The sequence below is a fragment of the Lissotriton vulgaris genome, chromosome 4_1 (assembly GCF_964263255.1).
Source record: "Lissotriton vulgaris chromosome 4_1, aLisVul1.2, whole genome shotgun sequence".
Lineage (NCBI taxonomy): Eukaryota > Metazoa > Chordata > Amphibia > Caudata > Salamandridae > Lissotriton > Lissotriton vulgaris.
The window spans coordinates 60913937-60926346 of NC_141691.1; the positions used below are offsets into that span (position 1 = coordinate 60913937).

The 12410-nt window shown below is 47.8% G+C and overlaps 1 protein-coding gene across 2 annotated transcripts in view; it reads right to left on the reverse strand.

Moving 5' to 3' along the window:
* The window catches only part of KIF4A (kinesin family member 4A), a 307171-nt gene that overhangs the window by 55757 nt on the left and 239004 nt on the right, over positions 1-12410 (reverse strand). The window lies entirely within an intron of this gene.

Consider the following 12410-nt stretch of genomic DNA (forward strand, 5'->3'; position numbering starts at 1 on the left):
ATCTGTATTTATCTCCATAGGAACCCATTGTCTGCTTTTCTATGAAATTTCTTCCAAGTGTCCACTTTTGAAAATTTGAAATATTCTTTAAAAATCCTACAAAATACTGAAACGCAATTACCTACCTGTTTAAGTTCAGACCCCAGTGCTGGATTACAAAAGTAACGCGATCATACTTTACCTGCAACCTGAACTTTCTCCCATTGAATACCATTGCCAGATTGTCATTGAAAAGTTTTTAAGTGTGAACTTTTAAAGCCGCTTTATATTCATGAAAAATCATTACAGTAACTAAATCGTTTTTGCTAATCTGGTTTCAGCTTCGACCCCAGGACTGAATCTAGGATCTTGTCCTGGAACTACTAAAGTAATCTGTATTGTAATCAACTCTATTTTCCTGGTAACAATCCATTGACTTCAATGCTAAAGTATGCATACGACCAGAGTTGCCTCCAGCAACTCTGGTACCTATTGTGTTCACAAACTTTATTGCTTCCTTGCAAAGTAAGGAGTAGTTTGTCCTGTAACTCCAGTTCTGTAGTAGGGGTATCTGTTATAGTCATAATCTAGTGAATAGTCCCGCCCATGTGCGTGGACCCCGGAGCAATCAAAAATAATCTCTTAAAGTGTCGAAAAAAATGCAGAACTGCAGACACTTAAGAGAGAATTTAAAATCAGATAATGCAGCCTATAACCAGGCTACACTGTCCAGTACTTCAACTAGAAATTCCACCAAAAATCCACAAACAGCAAAGTCTGTCCAGATTTCCCTTGCCTCAGCAGCAAAAACCCTCTGGAATGATAGAGAGGAAGACATGGACAGACAAGCCCCACAGGCTGCCATCAAGTGGCTCAAAACATGATACTGTGCCTTTAAGAGAACTTTCCAGAACTTCACAGTATCCCAGAATGCACTGTAGGTCCCTTTTACTTTCAGTTCTTTTTTAAGGCGTAACACGCCAGACCTGTAGCATTCCTTACATTAATATCTCTCTCCACCGGGGAGGAGGGCGGGCGCTTATGACTATAAAAGATACCCCTACTACAGAACTGGAGTTACAGGACAGAAACTACTCCTCCTGTAGTAGTGGATCTCTGTGTATGGTCATAATCTAGTGAATAGAATGGCAAGCCCATCCCCACACCAAAGCGGCTGTGGAGAAACAAGAAATAACACCACTATTGTGCGAACAGATTTCGCAGCGAAGCCTGCCCAACCTGAGCGTCTGCCCTGGCATCCGTGTCCAGACAGTAATGCTTAGCAAAGGTATGGACCGACTTCCAAGTGGCGGCCTTGCAGATTTCTGCAATAGGAACATTAGGAAGCAAAGCTGTCGTGGCAGCTTTGCCCCTGGTGGAATGAGCCTTAGGTTTACCCCCTAAGGTATTATTAGCTTTCTGGTAACAGTTGTATGCAGGACACAATCCACCTAGAGATGGACTGTTTAGAGGTAGCAAGGCCCGTCCTGACTGATCCATAATTGATGAATAATTGGTCTGACCTACGAATATCTTTGGTCTTATCCAGATAAAATTTCAACACCCTCCTAACATCCAGGGAATGTAAGGACCTTTCCGCTGGAGATGAAGGATTCTGAAAAAACGTAGGCAAAGTTATGGTCTGGTTGACATGAAAATCAGAAATTACCTTGGGAAGAAATTTAGGGTGAGTACGCATAACAACCTTAGCAGCATGAAATACAGTATAAGGTTCTTGGCAACACAACGCCTGAATTTCACTCACCCTACGGGCCGATGTAATGGCCACGAGGAACGCCGCCTTCCAGGACAGGTGCTGCAACGAAGCCTTATGAATAGGTTCAAAAGGTTCCTTCATCAACCTGGACAGCACCACATTCAATTCCCATGAAGGCGAAGGAAGCATGACCGGAGGGAATGCTTTCTTCAAGCCTTCCAGAATACCTTTAATCACCGGGATCTGGAAGAAGGAAGTCTGTGAAGGGCATTAACTGTAGGCAGTCAATACAGCGAGATGAACCTTAATGGAATGAACATTAAGGCCAGACTGCGCCAAATGTAGAAGGTAAGGAAGGATGACATCTTCCTTGCACGTCGTCTGATCATAGTTCTTGGACTTGCACCAGATACAGAACCTCTTCCACTTGTAAGCATAGGAAGTCCGAGTGGAAGGTCGCTTAGACTCCTTCAGTATGTCCATGCAATCTTCGGGCAGATTTAAGTGGCCATATTGCACTCTCTCAGGAGCCATGCCGCCAAACTCAGACGAGAGGTTGGGGTGCAACATCTGCCCCCCGAACGTCGTGAGAAGGTCAGGCCTGCACGGCAGCCGTATGTGAGGAAGGAGAGACCGGTGAAGCAGGTCCGTGAACCACCACTGCCTGGGCCATTCCGGGGCAATAAGTATCATCCGCGCCCTGGACCGGGCCAGCTTGATGAGCACCGCCGGAATCAGGGAAATGGGTGGAAAAGCGTACAGAAAGCTGTTCGACCAGTAGATCCATAGCGCATTCCCCAGCGTCCCCTGCTGGTAGTACCTGGAAGTGAAGTCTCTGCATTTGCTGTTTTCGGCGGTGGCGAACAGATCTACGTCTGGAGTCCCCCACCTTGCAAAGACTTCTCCTAGTACTTCGTCGTTTATGACCCATTCGTGGCTTTCCTGAATCAGTCTCAGTGCGTCCGCCTGAACATTCTGCACACCTGGCAGATGGGTAGCCGTTATCGTCAGTCCTCTGGTCAGAAGCCAGTGCCAGATCGCCTGCGCCTCCTGCGACAGAGTGAGTGATCTCGAACCCCCCTGCTTGTGGAGGTAATACATCGTGGTCGTATTGTCCATCTGTACAAGCAGAGAGTTGGTCTGAAAGGACGGATGAAAGGCCTTCAGTGCCAAGCGAACAGCTCTGAGTTCCAGGAAATTGATGATACGTGGCCTCCATCGGGGACCACGATCCTTGAATCTGTAAGTCTCCGGAGTGCACTCCCCACCCCTGGAGAGAAGCATCAGTCACTACAGTCTGCGTGGGAATGTCCTTGTGGAAGGGAACCCCTCTGAGGAGATTCTCCGCTAAGCACCACCACTTCAGAGACTGAAGAGCATGCAGAGACAGTTGTATCTTGTCGTCCCAAGATCCTTTCCTCTGATCCAACTGGTCCTCTAAGCACTCTTGCAACGGTCTCATGTGCAGTCGTGCGTGTGGCGTTAGGAAGATACAAGAGGCCATCGATCCCAGTAGAGAAGACACAGTCCTCAGTGTTGTAGATGGAGTCATAGGAGCCGGAGCCTTCCGAAGGAGTGATAACCGTCGCTCCTCCGAAGGAGACACGCTTGCTGACAGAGTATTGATGGAGGCTCCCAAGTACAGTATGCACTGGACCGGAGTCGAGACAGACTTGGACATGTTGATGTGCAACCCCAGCTTGTTTAAGAGAATGTTCTCGGCGCAGACTTCAGTCCGAATGGCAGTACTGTGTATTGATAATGATTGGCACAGACTTGGAATCGCAGGAACTTCCTGTGTTTGTGTGCAATGGGCACATGGAAGTACGCATCTTGTAGGTCTATACCTTAAAGCCAGTCTCCCTGTTGCAACGGAGGATAAATCTGATGCAACGACAGCATGCAAAACTTCTCTCTGCGAATCCACTTGTTTGTCTGTCGCAAGTCCAGAATGGGCCTGAACTCGTTCTTGTCCTCCTTGCGAACCAGGAAGAACCGTGAGTACAGACGTCTTCCTCTTTGAGACAGAGGTACGTCTTCGATCGCCCTTTTCCTTAACAGGATATCGGCCTCCACCTGGAGCTCGCGCAGCTGAAACTGCGAGCTGACCGGTGGAATTGCTGGAGGCGGCCTGGCGAACCGAAGACTGTATCCATTGCAAACAATATTCAGCACCCACTTGTCCGGAGTAATTTCTCTCCACTCTGCCAGAAAAAATTGAACGCTTCCCCCCCACCGGAGTGGGTAACGGATGCAGGGGAAGTAAGCTGTCAGGGCCTAGACCCGGCCGGGCCTTTGGTCGCTGGTGCAGACTGTTGGCCGCCTCTGCCTTTCTGGCGCTTCTGGAACTGCTGCTGTCTCGAAGCCTGGCCACGCCCTCTGCCCTGTCCACCGAACCGTCTCTGGAACAGGCGGTACGATTTCTTGTTATCCTTGGGCTTTTCCAGACCCACAGCCGTGAGTGTTTCGGCCTCCGCCTTCATGCGGGCTGTGAGAAGTTGGCCCAATACAAGGTGATCACTAGAATTAGTGAGCATCATATATCAGTCCAAATAACCCTTATGGTGATTGGTTGTAAGTCAACCTTATAGACCAGCTTTCCTAATGGTAGCCTGGACAAAGCAGTCTTAGGCTAAACTCTTTTGGCATGTGAAGCCAGCTGTTTTACCACATATAACCCCTTGAATACCAAGGGAAAGGACACCACACAGCATGTTATGAAAATAAACAAGATATTTATTACGCGGTGAGAGGAAACGGCGTCTGGAGTGGACCAGGAGGGTCCGGGGTGCTCCTCTTTTGGAAGGGAGCAAGGGCCAGTCTGGAGCAACCAGACCAGCAGTGAAGTTGTCGGAGTTAGTCGTCTAGGAGGTCACTAGCCAGCCAGCAAGTGACCAGACAACGCGTCGAGCAGCAAACAGGCAGAAGGGCCCCACGCAGATCTCGTGGATGCTGGAGGGTTGGTCTTCGGTGCAGGAGCTGCTCGGAGCTGGGGCTTCTCAGTCCCCCAAAGCACTTGGTCGAGGATACCTCAGAAGTCGTGCTGGAAGCGAAGTACAGTTTCTCCAAGATGGCCGGTCCCACGTGTCTCGTCGCACCCACTGATCTCAGCTGTGCTGCAGATGTAGGTAGAGGTCGGAGAGGTCTGGGAATCCGGGTCTCGTCGGGCTCTGAAGTAATTTCAAGCACTCTGCCTTCAGGATTGATAAGGCCTGCCATAGGAGTGACGGATAGGAGGATATGTGTCCATTTTAGGGTTAGATATAGGGATACTATATCTAAAGCAAAGGGTGCTTACACCACCTTGCCCCAGCTGATTGATCAGCCAGTTGTGTCAGATTTGGATGGCCAGCCAGGGGTGGCATAATACATGCTGCAGCCCCTGGTAGGCGCTGGGTTCACCTATGCCCTGGGTACCTAAGGTACAATGTACAGGGGCTGATAAGGTGACTCAGTATCCAATTAGATATGTACCTAGGGTACATGGAATCCATTTTACAGAGAGAGCAGTGGGCCTGGGGTCATGAATAGCAGGGCCCCAGGTCAACTAAGTCGAAAAACCAGCAAAACACCAGGCAAAAAGTTGGGGGCACCATAGTCAGATATCCACCTTCCTACACGGGCCATTTCGTCATACGCATGTTTAGCAAACAGGGTTTTGCCAGAGGATGGTAAATTGGCAACCATTTGTTGTGCGTCAGATTTCAAAAACGTGAGGCGGAGCCAGGCGTGTCTTCGCTGGTTAATCCCATGGCAGAAACCATGCGCCGCCAGGAGTCAAGAATCGGCTGCAGCACTGATGACCTGATTCGCCACCAACATCCCCTCATTCAACACCTGGAAGGCTTCACTTGTAACGAGGCAGGTGTTCTACAAACTGCTGGAGGGATTCCCAGAGGGCTCTGTCATACCGCCCCAAAAAGGCCGTGGCACTCGCAGCTTTCATGGAAGTCGCAGACGTCGCACAAAACTTCCTCCCAGCCGAATCCAGCCATCTAGATTCCTTATCTGGTGGGACTGTGGATGACAGAGTGGTGGCATGCTGTTTGAGCTGCCGTCACTATCACAGAGTCTGGAGGAGGCTCCACCCTTAGAAAAGCCGGATCCGAGTCGGGAGCCCGGTATTTTTTCTGTAGTCTCGAGGGGGCCGCCTTAGTCACCGCCGGGGTGAGAAAATGGTCCGTGGCCAGATCCTCCAGGGCCGGTACCAGTGGTAGCAATGGACGAGACAGATGTTTCTGGTGCAGCGTCTCGAAGATCACCGATGTCTTGGGCGTAGGCACTGTCAACGAGATGCCCAATTTTGCTGCACCTCTTAACAGGACATCATGAAAGGACACCAGATCGTCAACCGGTGACACCCTTGTCTTCGGTGACTCGTATAAAGTAGGAGAATAGTCCCTGTAGACCCCGTCTGGGAACGAGACCTGCGCATCCTGTGGCGTCGTCTCTACCGTTTGGATGACCTGTTGCGCGATCGTTCCCTCCTCCTGGAGCGAGATAGTGATCTCCAAGTTCGTGGACGCTCCGTAGGTCTCCGTGGAGGCGTCTTCCGTGGTCTCTCCTGGGGTTTCGGCTTAGGCGGTGTAGGGATTGGAGGCAGTGACACCAACCTTGGCAGAGTTACAGGAGGCATCTCTGACCAAGGAGCGGGCCCATGAGGCGGAAGCAGTGGTGGTGGTTGTCCCGAGGGAGGAAGTGGTGGAAGCGGAGGGTTGATGGGAGGATCCTCCTTAGGTACAGGAGGTGGGGGCGTCTTAGGCCGCGGTGGTGTATAAACCACTGGGTACACCGTGCCCGGTGACTTCTTCGGGGGAGGGGACTGCGAACCAGCCCCTCCAGTAGGCGATCGCAGTCTCCGGCGTCCTCCACCAGACCAAACGTGACTTCTGGCGCCAGAACTTCTGCGCCGCTTAGGAGAGTTGGAAAGTCTGAGACGCCGATCTCTTTCTTCTCGACGCCGAGTGTCGGTTTTCCGGTGTCGAACGCCGCCTCCGCGACGTCGAACGTTTCTTCCTAGACGCCGAACGCCGCCTCCGCGACGCCAAACGTTCAGTCCTCGACAATGTGAGTCTACTCCTTCTCGACCCACACCGCTTTCTAGAAGTCCGAGACGTCGAGGATCCCCTCGACACCAACCGTCTTAGACGGCGAACGGCGGAGTCGCCTCGGCGGCGAGCGCCGACGCCTGTCGTTCCTTCTTCGACGTCGATGGCTCGACGCGGACGTAGAAGACGACGAAGAAGAATCTGTCAACAGTGATCTCAATGGCGGCCTACCCAGGCCCTTCGACGTTGATCCTTCACGCCATCTCGACCCGGAGCCCGGGGGAAAACACCGTCATTCCTCTCGACGTCGTCGTGGATGCAATAGACGCCGACTGAGACCGGGTACAGTTTGCTGGGCTTCCTGCCTCTGGGGAGCCCCCCAGAGGCCTCAGCAAAGGGAGCCCGCCCAGACCCACCTGCAGTAGTCTCTCCTCTAGGCCTTGAAGCCTAATCTTCAGCCTTTCTCTCAGGGTCCTTGCTGAAAAGTTCTGGCAGATGTCACATTCTTCAGGGACATGTGCATCAGGGAGACAGTATGCAGACGTCGTGTGGATTAGTCTTGGACTTCCTTCCACATGCTGGGGACTTGTCGAAGAGAGCAGGCATTTTAGAGCCCTAAAAATGCCTGAACAAATACACAGGAGTGAAGGGAAACACCAAGTAATTAAACTGAAAACACTTTTAAAACCAAAAGTGCACAAAATCCAATAAACCCTTGAAAAAGGGAGAGCTCAATGCACCAGGGTCCTGTTAGCAGGAACCGAAAAAAAGAACTGAAAGTAAAAAGGGACCTGCTGTGCATTCTGGGAAGTTCTCTTAAAGGCACAGTATCCCATTAAGCCACCTAATGGCAGCCTATGGGGCTTGTCTGTCCATGCCTTCCTCTCTATCATTCCAGAGGCTTTTACTGGTAGAGAGAGGCAAGTTTCTCTATGGAGGAAACTGGGCAGGCTGTGCTGTTTGTGTGTTTTTTTGGTGGAATTTCTAGTTGAAGTACTGGACAGTGTAGCCTGTGGATATAAGCTGCATTATTTGTCTTTAAATTCTCTTAAGTGTCTTTGTAGTTTCTGCATGATTTGACAACTTAAGAGATTTTTGATTGCCGGGGTCCAACGCACATGGGCGGGACTATTCACTAGATTATGACTATACACAGAGATCCCCTACTACAGAATGGCATGCAGCTTCAAAAGGTTGATATGGTGACTCATTTCAGCTTCATTCAGGTGACCAAGCCCAGAGATCGGAGTTCTAAATGAGATGTTGAATGGTCTGCCTCGTGTCAGGCTAGCATCTGCCATCCACCACTGAAGGTCTCCGACTCTCTTCCAATATCCAGATTGTCTAATAATGAAAAATCCCGTATTGGGTCCACTGGAGGCAAACGTACCACTGCAGAGCCAGTGTGCCAACAGCCATGAGGCTCCAGCAGGCTGCAAGAGGCAGAGACCGAGAAACCTCAAACATCTGGGCTGCAACCAAGGCATGAGCGCAAGAGACAGATCATAGCCTGAATATCCCAGACTCTCTGGAAAGGTCTTCAAAGCCACGGGGTCCAGGGAGGTCACTATATAGGAAATCCACTGCACAGGTCGAAGGGTTTTCGAAGCATTAATTTAAAAAACCTGGGCGGACTGTGATTGTTTAAGTTGACTGACAGACTGAGGCGAGCACCTCTTTAGAAGCCAGTCTTAAGAGTTACAGCAACACACATTACCGACTGGTAAAAAATTATCCATACCAACCAGCATTACTGTTGTGAAGGTATGTAACACTTACAACGCAACTTTTACGTCGTAATGCTGTTACAACGCAGCTATTACAACGCAGGATTCATTACATCGGATGCCATTACAACGCATGGCAATACATAGCAGATGCTATTACAACGCATACCATTACATCGCAAGTATTGGTAAGTATATAATTTTTTTTAATTTTATTTATTATATAATTGATTTAATTATTATTAATTATAAAAAAAAAATATTTGTTTATGTTTTTAAATATTATAAATTAAATATATTATTTTAAGTAATTTTTTAAATAAGTATGAGAATAGGAGTATATGTTTTGGGGTACTGAGGTATATGTTTTGGGGTGTTTGGGTATTTTTAGGTTTTAGGGCAGGGTTTGGGTTTTGGGGTACAGGGGTGTTTTTAGGTTTTAGGGCAGGGTTTGGGTTTTGGGGTACAGGGGTGTTAGGTTTTAGGGCAGGGTTTGGGTTTTGGGGTACAGGGGTGTTTTTAGGTTTTAGGGCAGGGTTTGGGTTTTGGGGTACAGGGGTGTTTTTAGGTTTTAGGGCAGGGTTTGGGTTTTGGGCTACAGGGGTGTTTTTAGGTTTTAGGGCAGGGTTTGGGTATTGGGGTACAGGGGTGTTTTTAGGTTTTAGGGCAGGGTTTGGGTTTTGGGGTACAGGGGTGTTTTTAGGTTTTAGGGCAGGGTTTGGGTTTTGGGGTACAGGGGTGTTTTTAGGTTTTAGGGCAGGGTTTGGGTTTTGGGGTACAGGGGTGTTTTTAGGTTTTAGGGCAGGGTTTGGGTGTTGGGGTACAGGGGTGTTTTAGGGTTCAGGGGTAGGTTTGTGTTTAGGGATAATTAAATTATATTTACCATTTTTAAATTAATTAAAATATATTTAATAAATTAAATAAATTATTTTACATTAATTACATTTTTAAATTAAATTAAATTAAATAAATTAATATTAATTTAATTTCAATTTTAAAAATATGTACATTAAACTAATTTCATTATTTTAATTAAATTAAATTAATTAAAAATTTTATTAAAATTACATTTATTAAATAGATATTATTTTATTAAATTAAATTAATGACTATTTTAAAATGTATTTTAATTAAATTATTTAAATGAAATTAATTAAATTTACTTAACATTTTTAAAACAAGCATTTACAATGCAACGGTTTCGCCTTTTGATAAAACCGTATATAAAGCACAAATGATAATAGTGGAAAACGGGTTCATTTTGATCACATTAAAATCTTTGTTCCATCACACTTCACAACTATAAAAATGTGCCTCATTTGAGCTTTCCTTGCTGCTAGTGTATTGTGAAATAATTGTACAGTCAATTTACAGGTACTTAAATCCTGTTGCAAGTTAGGAAAAAAATGGGCACCCTACCGTCTTTCCTTTCATACTCCCTATACCACAGCAATATTGTGACATAGGTCACTTTATAAAATCTTTTCACTTTGCAGTCATAAGATGAAAGTAAAAATCAATATCCCTTTTACAAAAATGAGAAGCATGTTGTCAGAAGACATAACCTGACATGTGACCCCTATCTTTGAACGCTTAGCAAATGCAACAAGATAAAAACTAAATGTAAAGGCATGTCTATCGTTCATTCACTTTCGGAACTCCGGCATGCTGTAACACCACCCTGACGGCTATGCTAGCAGAGAATCTTCTCCCTAAAGTAAGTGCTGTGGAACTCGCTATCAACCTATCAACCACTGGAACAAAGTAGGTACTGGTACCTGTTGCTTCATAAAAGAGCCAATACTCTACCATACGAAGTAAAAAGCCTACGCAGAAGTGTGTCCGCCCTGCCAGTCAAATTAAAGGAGGACAGGTAATCGTCACCTGACAGTACCTACCCAGTTAACGTGCTATGATAGGATCCCGGTCTATAACGCCGACATTGAGTATAATGACGACTAATAAATAGTTGAACTTGCGGCGAAATTCCGTCTCTAAACAAAGGTACCACACTGCCCTCTGCAAGAAACATTCAACAGGCCAGCGTGCAGCCAAAGCCCCATCTTAAAAGAGATCACGTTGTGGTGTCTGCGTCACACGCACAATAATCTTTTTCTTAGAATTGCGTGGACATGTCCGGTTGCACAGGCTACAGAAACAAAAAAAATTCAAACCGCATGTTTCCGTTACGGTCTAGTTGTGGCTGCCATGCACATCGCCTGCAAATAACCAAATGAGACTCATGTTATTGAGCTCATCTCGAAAGGTCATGACACTTACTGACTTAAAAATGCGCTAGGCCAGCGAGGTCTCTACGACTCCAATTACAGCAACAAAGTCCTTATTTATCTTTCACCACAGCGCATACACCAGACTGCACACCCCTAATTACGGATTAAAGTTCACAGCTCCGTAGGACATATTTCACATTCTGCACGGTTTTACTGCAGGACTTCACGAATCTCCCTTCGCCTTACCAAACCCGTTAAAGTTAGATTGTTAAAACACTCACAATGGATTATTTCCTTTTGGATAGCCGCACTACGTCATGGTAGTGTTCTTAACAGCCTGCATTCCAGTTCTAACATTTTACTGCACACATGGCTGCGCTACATTAAATTTCTCTGACACATGCAATAAAAAGATCTAACTTCAGTTCAACGTGCTTATGTATTTTTTTAAACACAAACGAAGCACTGCAGCTGTCACCATGGGGACAGAATAATTGATCGTGTAAAGACGCCTGCTAGGTTATGGCAGAGGGTGGCCTATGGCAGTCTGCTTTCCAAATCGGGTCATCAAAACTCTCCTTGGCCTGTGTTTTCCAAATATATTTAACTACACCCGGTTGATAGAAGGACTTTTCACGTAAACGTACGATTACCGTGTAATTTAAGAGTTCTTCGTTGTTCAAACTTCCCTCCTTTGTGTTCTCATCCCATGCATCACATAGTGGCCACTAAATTTATTTTTATTTTTGAATTCTGGATTCCCTCCACCTTCTTATGCTTGCGTTGTGAATGAGCTATTTTTCTTCCTCAACTGTTAATTAGGCTTGTTCCGCGTGTAACTATGTATTTATAGCCCTCGGGATATGAATGTCTAACGAAAGACAATTACACTATAAAACAGAAAGCCAGTGTTCAAGTCAACAACAAGGTGCACAGGAGGGGCGGGGGCCAGAGACTTCGGCACAGCCCCCAACCCCAAAAGCAACCACACCCCGTGCGAAGCGGTGCCGCCCGCTGCTTAATTAAAGGAGGGGGGGGGGGGGGGGGGGGAGGGGGGGGCCGAAGTTAATGAGACAGCCCCCTCCCGGGCACCACAACGCACGATGCAGAAACTGATGAGGGTGGCTCCTGCTCCGTGGTCCAGCTCAGCCCACCTCCCCCTCCCCCTGCCCAGGGCTCGGATGCTGCTGGCAGCAGCCTCTCTCCTCCTTCCTGGACTCGTGACGGTGCCTTCAGCCCTTGTGCTCCTTTCTACGCTCCAACATTAGCGACGCACGAGGGAGGGCAGAAAACTACCACGGCTTCCGAAACAAGTCAGGTCCCGGGCCGCGCTGTGATTGGCTGACGTCACGGGGGTGTCCCGGGCCGGCAGCCAATCGCAGCGCGGCCCGGGAATGACGTCACGGGGGTGTCCCGGGCCGGCAGCCAATCGCAGCGCGGCCCGGGACAAAGGGGCGGGGCTTAAAAAAGCCCGAGAAACGCCCCCGAATCGCGTTCTCTGAGAAAGCGTGATAGACAGCCTCTGTCTTCCAATGGCTAGCCTCCATTTATGGAGCTAGCCAATTGGAAACAGAGGCGGTTCTAACCTCACTACTGAAGACAAAAGATTTCGACTGGGAGGGGTTTCGCCCCTCGCCAAAAGTCGAAACCTAAAAAGGTATACTTACCTATACTTACGATGTAATGCCATGCGTTGTAATAGCATCTG